This window comes from Chrysochloris asiatica, unplaced genomic scaffold, assembly GCF_000296735.1.
Source record: "Chrysochloris asiatica unplaced genomic scaffold, ChrAsi1.0 scaffold00034, whole genome shotgun sequence".
Lineage (NCBI taxonomy): Eukaryota > Metazoa > Chordata > Mammalia > Afrosoricida > Chrysochloridae > Chrysochloris > Chrysochloris asiatica.
The window spans coordinates 572,859-581,892 of NW_006408552.1; positions in this window are offsets into that span (position 1 = coordinate 572,859).

Below are 9,034 nucleotides of genomic sequence, written 5' to 3' on the forward strand. Positions count from 1 at the left end.
GCCATCTTCAAGGATTCACTATTGAATCATAAGAATCTTATCCCCATCTCTTTTTAACAGACCAATCTAGACAAGATGAAACCTATTCAGTGGGTACTCTATTTTCCTTGATGCAATTTTTTGAAGCTGGGAAAACCTGTTTTCTGTTGGTGAGAATTTAATGAGAAAAAATCAGAACTGAGTTAAAAACAGGAAAAGAGAAAAAAGAGGAGGTTGGGGAAGTTGTCTGCCTGTTTAAATAGTTGTTGTTTAAATAGTATTATGGCACAAACTGAAGTCCTTTTGGTCAAACACAGCAAAAGGCAAACTCTGCCTCTAAGTGGGGATGACCCAAAGGTCATTAGAAAGAAAGAAAGAAAAGACCAAAATGGATATCATAAGAGACTCTGCAACATGCTCTTCATAGTAGAGATGCTTAAGCAAATGGAAGCAATAAGGAGGTAAAAGAGGTGAACAGAAAAAATTCAAATGGCAGCTTGAGAGCACAAAATCAAGTATCATAATGAAATGTCCAAAGATCTGGAGTTAGAAAACCAAAAGGGAAGAACATGCTCAGCATTTCTCAAGCTGAAAGAACTGAGGAAAAAAATTCAAGCCTCACCTTGCAATACTGAAGGATTCTTTGGGCAAAATATCAAATGATGCACAAAGCATCTGAAGGAATACAGAGATCCACTGTACCAAAAAGAAATGGTTGATGTTCAGTCATTTCAACAAGTAGCACATGATCGACAATCTTATGGTACTGAAGGAAGACGTCCAAGGTGCACTGAAGGCATTGGCAAAGAACAAGGTTTCAGGAATTGATGGAATACAAACTGAAATCTTTCAACAAGCTGAGGTGGCACTGGAGGCACTCGCTCAACTATGCCAAGAAATTTGGAAGTCAGCTACCTGGCCAACTGATTGGAAGATACCCATCTTTTTGCCCATTCCAAGGAGAGGTGACCAACAGAATGTGGAAATCATTGGACAATATTTTTAATATCACATGCAAGTAAATTTTGCTAAAGATAATTTTTAAATGGCTGCAACATTACATTGACAGGAAACTTCCAGAGGGTCAAGCTGGATTCAGATGAGAACATGGGATGAGGGATATCATTGCTGAGATGGATCTTGACTGCAGGAAGAGAATACCAGAAAGATGTTTATCTGTGCTTTATTGACTCCACAAAGGCTTTTGACGACTGTGTGTATCATGCCAAGCTATGGACCACATTGTGGAGAATGAGTATTGCAGAACACTTAATTGTGCTTATGAGGAACTTGTACATAGATCAAAAAGCAGTCTTCTGAATAGAACAAGGGGACACTGAATGGTTTAAAATCAGGAAAGGTGTGTGCCAGGGTTGTATTCTTTAACCATACTTATTCAATCTGTATGCGGAGTAAATAATCCAAAAAGCTGGATTTTATGAAGAATGTGGCATCAGGATTGGAGGCAGCCTGCAGTATGCAGATGATACAACCTTGCTTGGTGAAAGCAAAGAGGACTTAAAATACTGTTGAAGATCAAAGACCACAGCTTCCACTATGAGTTACGCCTCAGTGTAAAGAAAACAAAACTCCTTACCACTGCACCAATAAATAACACCATGATAAATCGAGAAAAGATTGAAGTTGCCAGACCTCATTTTGCTTGGATCCACCATTAACACTTGTGGAAGCAGCAGTCAAGAAATCAAGACATGTATTGCATTAGGCAAATCTGCTGCATAAGATCTCTTTAAAGTGTTCAAGAGCAAAGATGTCACTATGAGGACTAAAGTGCACCTGACCCAAATTATGCATGTGAACGTTGGACAGTGAACAGGGAAGACCATAGTAGAATTGATACATTTGAGTTATGGTGTTGAAGGAGAATATTATAAGTACTATAGACTGCTTGAAAACAAGCAAATCTATGTTGAAAGAAGTACAACCAGAATGTTCCTTGAAAGCCAGAATGGCAAGACTTCGTCTCTCATACTTTGGACATATTGTCAGGAATGACCTGTCCCTGGAGACGGGCATCGTGCTAGGTAAAGTGGAAGACCCCTAACAAGATGGATTGGCACAGTGGCATCAGCAATGGGCTCAAGCTTAACTACGATTGTGAGGCTCTTTCAGGACTGGGCAGTGTTTTGTTTTGTTGTGCATAAGGTCACTATGAGTGGAAACTGAAGATGACACCTAACAACAACAGGTTTGTTTTCCTTTTTGTTTTTGTTGTTGTTAAGTGATGTCGAGTAGGTACCAACTCATAGTGACCATGTATAGGGTTTCTGAGGAGCAGCTGGTGAGCTTGAACCTCCAACCTTGTGGCTTAAACCATCCTTGAAGTCCAGCCCATTAACCCACAGCACCACACCAGGACTCCTGTTTTACTTTAAATCCTTCTATATAAAGGACCTCTGGTAGCACAGTGCTAATCTCACGGTCAGCAGTCAAAACTACTAGCTGTTCTGCAGGAGAAAGATGAGGCTTTCTGCTCCTGTAAAGATTTACAGCCTTGGAAACCCTGTACAGGGTCGCTCCACGGCACATAACAACAACAGCAATATCTGGATTGAGTTCTAAGTGGTGTTGTTTGTCTGTTGTTGTTAGTTCTCAATCCAAACAGGCATTAGCATTTTTTGTAAAGTTAGCCTGGTCATTACAAATGCCTTTAATTTCTGTTTATCAGGAAATGGCCTAATTTCACCGTCTAATTTGAGAGACAGTTTTGTTGGCTTTTTTTTTTTTTTTTTTTTATGAGATGTCTTGGTGATTTTCTTTTGGTATCTATCCTGTTTGGGGTTTATTCAGCTTCTTGTATGCTTATCTTCTTATCTTCATGATATTAGGGAAGTTTTCTTCCAAGTCATTGACAGTTTTCTCTGTGCTTGTCTCTTCCTGTTCTGGAATGCTGATCACTCATAAATTGTTCTTTTTCATGGTGTTCCACATAATTCTTAGGCTTTCTTTGGATTTTTTTCACCCTTTTTTTTTCCTGATTGTTCTTCTAGCATACTAGTATTGAAAGATTTATCTTCAAGCTCACTAATTCTGGCTTCCATTGCTTCACATCCACTCTTTGCCTTTTCAATGTATTGTCCATTTCTGAAATCTTAGCATTAATCTTCTGGATTTCTAATTGCAGGTTTTGTATTGTTTCAAAATCGTGTTTGTTTAGTCTGTTTGTTCTTGTAGTGTGTTTTTGAATTCTTCTAAAGTTTGTATTGTGTTCTCCTTGCTTTCTTTGATCCTTTGAAGGTAACTAATTACCATTCTTTTGGATTCTTTTTCAGTTAGTTCCATTACCCCTTCTTATTCAGAAATGTGTTCTGGCTCTGCATTTTGGTCATTTGTTTCAGCCATTCTCTCTTGTTTCTTCATGTGAGCTAAAATTGTCTGTTGTCTTGGGGGCATTTAGGAGTTATCATATTTGTAAAAACAAACAGTTTAGTTGTTGAACCCAGAGGGGAGAAATCTCTGGTGATTTCCTGCAATTCAAGGAGCTCATGAGGTGGTTGTGGAAGGGATGTGACAGCAGAGTTCCTTTGGCCTCGGTGTTACCTGTGTTCAGAGCACTCAATCCAGAAGTAGTTCATAGGGGCCTTGATGGAGCTGATTCACTGTCAGGACCATGGGGAAGCCAGGTTAGGGTGACTGGTTAAATGGTGGTCTGGTGGCTCTGTGGGTTTTGTAGGTCTGGAGCTGAGCCCACCTGAAAACAGGCACCTAAGTGGTGGCACACCAAAGGGGTGCAACAAGCCCCACCTCACACTGGTATGGCTTCCAACCACATGGCTCCAAGCTCCCGAGAGTAGGGTCTGTGCTGGGGGTGGATGAGGGTGAGAGCTGGCCACACTTCTGGTTACCAGGGGAGTGTGGGGAAATAGAATAAATCCAACCTTTTCCATCACCCATTCAGATCTGCTCTGCCAGGCCTCCCTCCACTGCCAAAGCTGCTTACAAGATGGTTGGCCTGCATCTGGCCAGCCATTGACCAGTCTATCTCTCTCATGGTCCCTGTTCGGCCTCTCCTCCCAGCCAGCACTCCATCCACCTTTCTAACCTTTCTTCTAAAGTTCAGGGTGCCACAATTTTCATCTGTGCCTGTTTTGTTTTGTCTCTCGTCTCTTTCTTGTAGATGGTCCATGTCACGCTTGTTTTCATCAGACAGGGAGAGACTAATAGTTGTCCCTTAGCTGGCCGCTCCTGAGCTATTAAGACCTCAGTTGTTACTCACCAAAGTAGGATGTAGAACTTTGTTTTTGTGGATTATGTTATGCCAATTGATTTTGGTGTTCCCTGAAACTGTTATAGTATAATTAACAGCCCCATTTGAAATATTATAGTATAACTAACAATCCCATTTTCCATTTGAAATATTATAGCATAGTTCATCCTGCTCCCCTTTCCCCCAACCTCACCCTATGGAAAAATAATAAATAAACTTCTTACAGAAAAACCTTGAAGGCCAGAATGACCCAAGGACACCTGAACAAACGGGATAAAACTTAGCGCATCCATACATCCAAGATAAGGGTTTATTGGTGGGTTTACTCCCACTTCCAGGATAAGGGTCTGCTAGAATTTACCACCCCAGCTGACAAGACAAATCTGTGTGTTGTAACCACTTTGTATTTTTGTATAAAACCCTGTTCCCCTCTTCACTTCCGGGTCAGAGTGATTTGGGCTTGAGCTGACACTCTGGCCGCCAGCAATAAACTTTGCTCTTTAAGTTTTCTGAGCTGAGTTCTTTCTGACTCACGCTTCCGCAACAAAACTATAGTAAAAGAATCTCTTTTAAATGATTGGACAAGCATGCAAGGAACAGAGATGGGGAAAGAGAGATGTCATGCCACCTGAAGATTTCCAACAAGCAGAAACTCAACAAGAGACAAGGATCGGCCACCAGAGCTGACAGAGCCCGCTCTTAGAGCCAGCCCCCTGAATTCAGACTTCTAGCCTCTTACACTATGAGAAAATACGTGTGTTTGCTAAGGCCATCCATTTGGTATTTCTGTTAAACAAGCACTAAGTCCAGGAGTCCTGGTGTGGCGCTGTGGGTTAATGCATCAGACTGCAAAGCCGCTTAACTACAAGATCGGCAGTTCAAGCTCACCAGCTGCTCCTCGAAAACTGTATGAGTTGGCACTCCCTGTGAGTGGGAACCGACTCCATAGCACTTAACAGCAACAGCGCTCAGGGCATTCGAGAAGCCAAAGACAAATGAGAGCAGGATTGGCTGCGGAGCCTGTGGCAAAGTGATTTACAAGGCACTCTCAGGAGCACAATCTTCAACCTCCCATGACCTCCTATCATGGAAACCTGAAGCCCCCAGGAGGAAAAGGAGTCAGTCTCTAAGGACTTAAAGAAGCTGATCCTGGGTCTTAGCCAAAGCTCTGTGACCTGATCAACCACAGAGCTTCCTGGGACAGACACTGCATCAGTCCTTGGCACACAACGCGGACATGATGGATAATTGGTCATTGAAAGCCCCAGAAATGAGCCACTCTACATCCATTTGTTCTGTGGCCCCACTTGAAAACAGTCTTTGGCTTAACCAGATCTGATTCCCAGTGAAGCCACGTCATTCATGTATTGAATACTTCCTATGGAACAGGCCTTGTGTGAACCACACTCACTAACTGCCCCATCTTAAACAGTGGCTTTCTGTCCCTCGGTTTGTTCCTTTCAAAAATGGAAGTGATACTTCATCATAAATCTCTTAAGAATCACATAGACTTCTTGTTAAGTGCCTTCGAGTCGGTTCCGATTCGCAGCGTCTCTGTATAGGGTTTTTGAGGAGTGGCTTGTGGGTTTGAACAGTCTACCTTGTGGTTAACAGTCCAGTGCTTATCCTATAGCACCACACCAGGACTCCTACATAGACAAAGACTTATAGAACTGTCTCATAGGGTTTCTGAGGTTCCAATCTTTATGGGAGCATAGCACCAGGTGTTTTCTCCCCTGAGGTGACTGGAGGGTTAAAGTTCGCAGCTAAGCACTTTAGTGACTGAGCCACCACGTCTTAAAAACAAACATTGTTTTAAAACACACTCATAGTACAGAGTGAAACTACCTCACAGGGTTTCTAAGGATGTAATCTTTGTGGAAGCAGACTGCCACATCGTTCTCCGCAAATTCAAACCACTAACATTTCAGTTAGCAGCCATGAATGGAACCACTGAGACACCAGGCTAATTGAAGAACAAAGTCATAGCGGATGCTTGAAGAGTGGTAAGTGATATTAGTGTGGTTGTTGTAAGTATTGAGGGGTGATTGTTATCAACCCTGGCTGGGGTTTCTGAGGAATTGTTGGTAAGTTTGAACCGCCAACTTTGAGATTCAAATGACCTTGTAGTCCAGTGCTTATCCTACAGCGCCACACCAGGACTGCAAGGTGGTGGTGGTTGTGTGCTGTGGTTTGGATCCATAGTGAGTTTGTATAGGATTTCTGAGGCTGTAAATCTTTACCATGGAGTGACTGGTAGATTGAAAGTGCTGCCCTTGCCTTTAGTTATGCTATTGAGGGGTGGTTGTTGTTAAGTACTGTCGAGTCAGTTCTGACCCATAGTGACCCTGTATAGGGTGTCCAAGGAGCAGCTGGCTTGAACCGCCAACCTTGTGGTTCAAAACGACTTTGCAGTCCTGCGCTTTAACCCACAGCACCACACCAGGACTCCGCTAATAAACGCAGGCTTTTCCTCTAAGGCTCAGGGTAGCAAAACTAAGGGAGGGGCAGCCATGCTGTTTGAAACTCCTGGGGACTCCTGGGAAAGGTCTTCTGGTTTCCCAGTAGTGGAGCCAAACTCTTCAGAACTGCTGAGTCTTTGTTCTTGTTGTTAAGTGGCCTCAAGTAGGTCCCAACTCATAGCGACCCCATGTACAACGAAACAAAATACTGCCCAGTCCTGGGTCATCCTCACAATTGTGATGTTTGAGCCCATTGTTGCTGCCACTATGTCAATCCATTTCATTGGGGGTATTCCTCTGTTTCATTGTCCCTCCACTTTACCAAACATGATGTCTGTCTCCCTCCTGACAACTTCCTGGCAAAGGAAGTCTTGGTTCTATGGCCCAATCCAGCTATGCTTCATCCAAAACAGATTTGTTTGTTCTCTTGACAGTTCATGATACTTTCAATGTTCTTTTCGTACACTGTAATTCAAATACATCACTTCTTCTACGGTCTTCCTTATTCATTGTCCAACTTTCACATGCATTATGTTGTTCTTGTTGATAGGTGTCATCGAGTTGGTACCGACCCATAGCAACATTATGCACAGCAGAACGAAACACTGCCCGATCCTGGGCCAACCTCACCACTATTGCCACGCTTGAGTCCATCGATGCTGCCACTTGGCCAGTCCATCTCATTGGGGGTCTTCCTCTTTTTCTCTGACCCTCCACCTTACCAAACATGATATCATTCTCCAGCGACTGGTCCCTGCTGACAATATGTCCAAAGTATGAGACACAAACTTTGGCCATCTTGGCCTCCAAGGAGCACTCGGGCTGCACTTCTTCCAACACAGATCTGTTGGTTCTTTTGGCAGCCCATAGCACTTTCAATATTCTCCTTCAACACCATAACGCAAAAGCATCAATTCTTCTATGGTCTTCCTTATTCACTGTCCAGCTTTCACATGCACATGAGGTTATTGAAAATACCATGCGTTATGAGGCAACTGAAAATACCATGGCTTGGGTCAGGCGCACCTTAGTTCTCAAATTGACATCTTTGCTTTTGATTTCTCTACTGCTGCTTCCATGAGGCCATGAGCATTGATTATGGACCCAAGTAAAATGAAATGAAATAAAATGCAGAGACTTAAGGGGAGGGGGCCAGGGAGTTGGCGGACTTTTCTAGTGAATTGTGTGCTTTCAGCCAAGGGGCCTGTGGCACCATCATGCCACTACTCCTGGGCTTTGTTTACTGCTCACAACTAATTGGTCTCCGTTACTCGGAGGGCCCCTCCAGCCACTCAGACTTGGGCTTTGCTCCTATTCCTCCCTCCACCATCCCTGCTGCAGCTGTTGCATGCCAGTGGAATCGGTTCCGACTCATAGCGACCCAGTACAGGGTTTCGGAAGCTGCCCCATCATTCCTAAGACCCGTGAACTGTCAAATCCCCGAATTCTCCCGTCAGTGATTGTTTTTGTTAAATAGTCCTGCTTTTTCTTCCGAGAGACACCTCTGCACCTTTTCGTGGCCCAGCACGAGGGCAGACTAAATCCCCAAAGGGATTCAGGGTCCCACAGTCAATCTCTTTTGCTTACTTCCCAGCCCCCTCCATATAGCCAAGGCCTGTAGTCAAGGAGTCCTATAGGGTAGTGGGTTAAGCGTTGGACTGCCAACCGTAAGATAGAATCCTTCAGCCGCTCTGTGGGAGAACGATGAGGCTTTCTGCTCCCGTACAGACCGACAGCCTCGGAAACCCTGTAGGGCAGGTGGTCAAGTCTGGTAGTTTGTTCAGCAGCTGGTAATGCCAGGTACACCCCACTTCCCCGGGCAGGTGGGACCAGTCAAAGCCACGCCTCTCCCACCCCTCCCCCCGGCTCGCAGTAGACAGTCTCGTGCAGAGCGCCGCGTGGTCGCAGGGAACTCTGGGAGGTGTAGTTTTCGAACGCTCTCGGAAGCGACGTGGGCCAGCAGCATCCTAGTTCCTTCTTCCTAAGGTAAACCTCTCAGGCAACCTCGAAATGCGACACGACCAAACCCCAAAGCATGGGAGATCCAGAACATCGGACTGTCTTTTGGAGGCTGGCAGTCTCCAGCAAAGCCTCGTTACCTTCAAGGCTTTGGATAAGTCCCGTAATTTTAGCACTCCCATTGTAACATGTCCTTAGGAGAGCCACAGGATGGGAACCTAAAGTAGGTCCTCAATAAGAGGTGCTGCAGTACTAACGGAAAGATTGGAGGTTGGCATCCACCCAGAGGTATCTTGAAAAGTCTGGTGATCCATCTATTTCTGAAAAATCTGCTGTTGAAAACCCTGCGCCAGTAACATAGTTCTACACTGACTGTGCACACCAACTAGCTTGTTTTGTTTGGTTG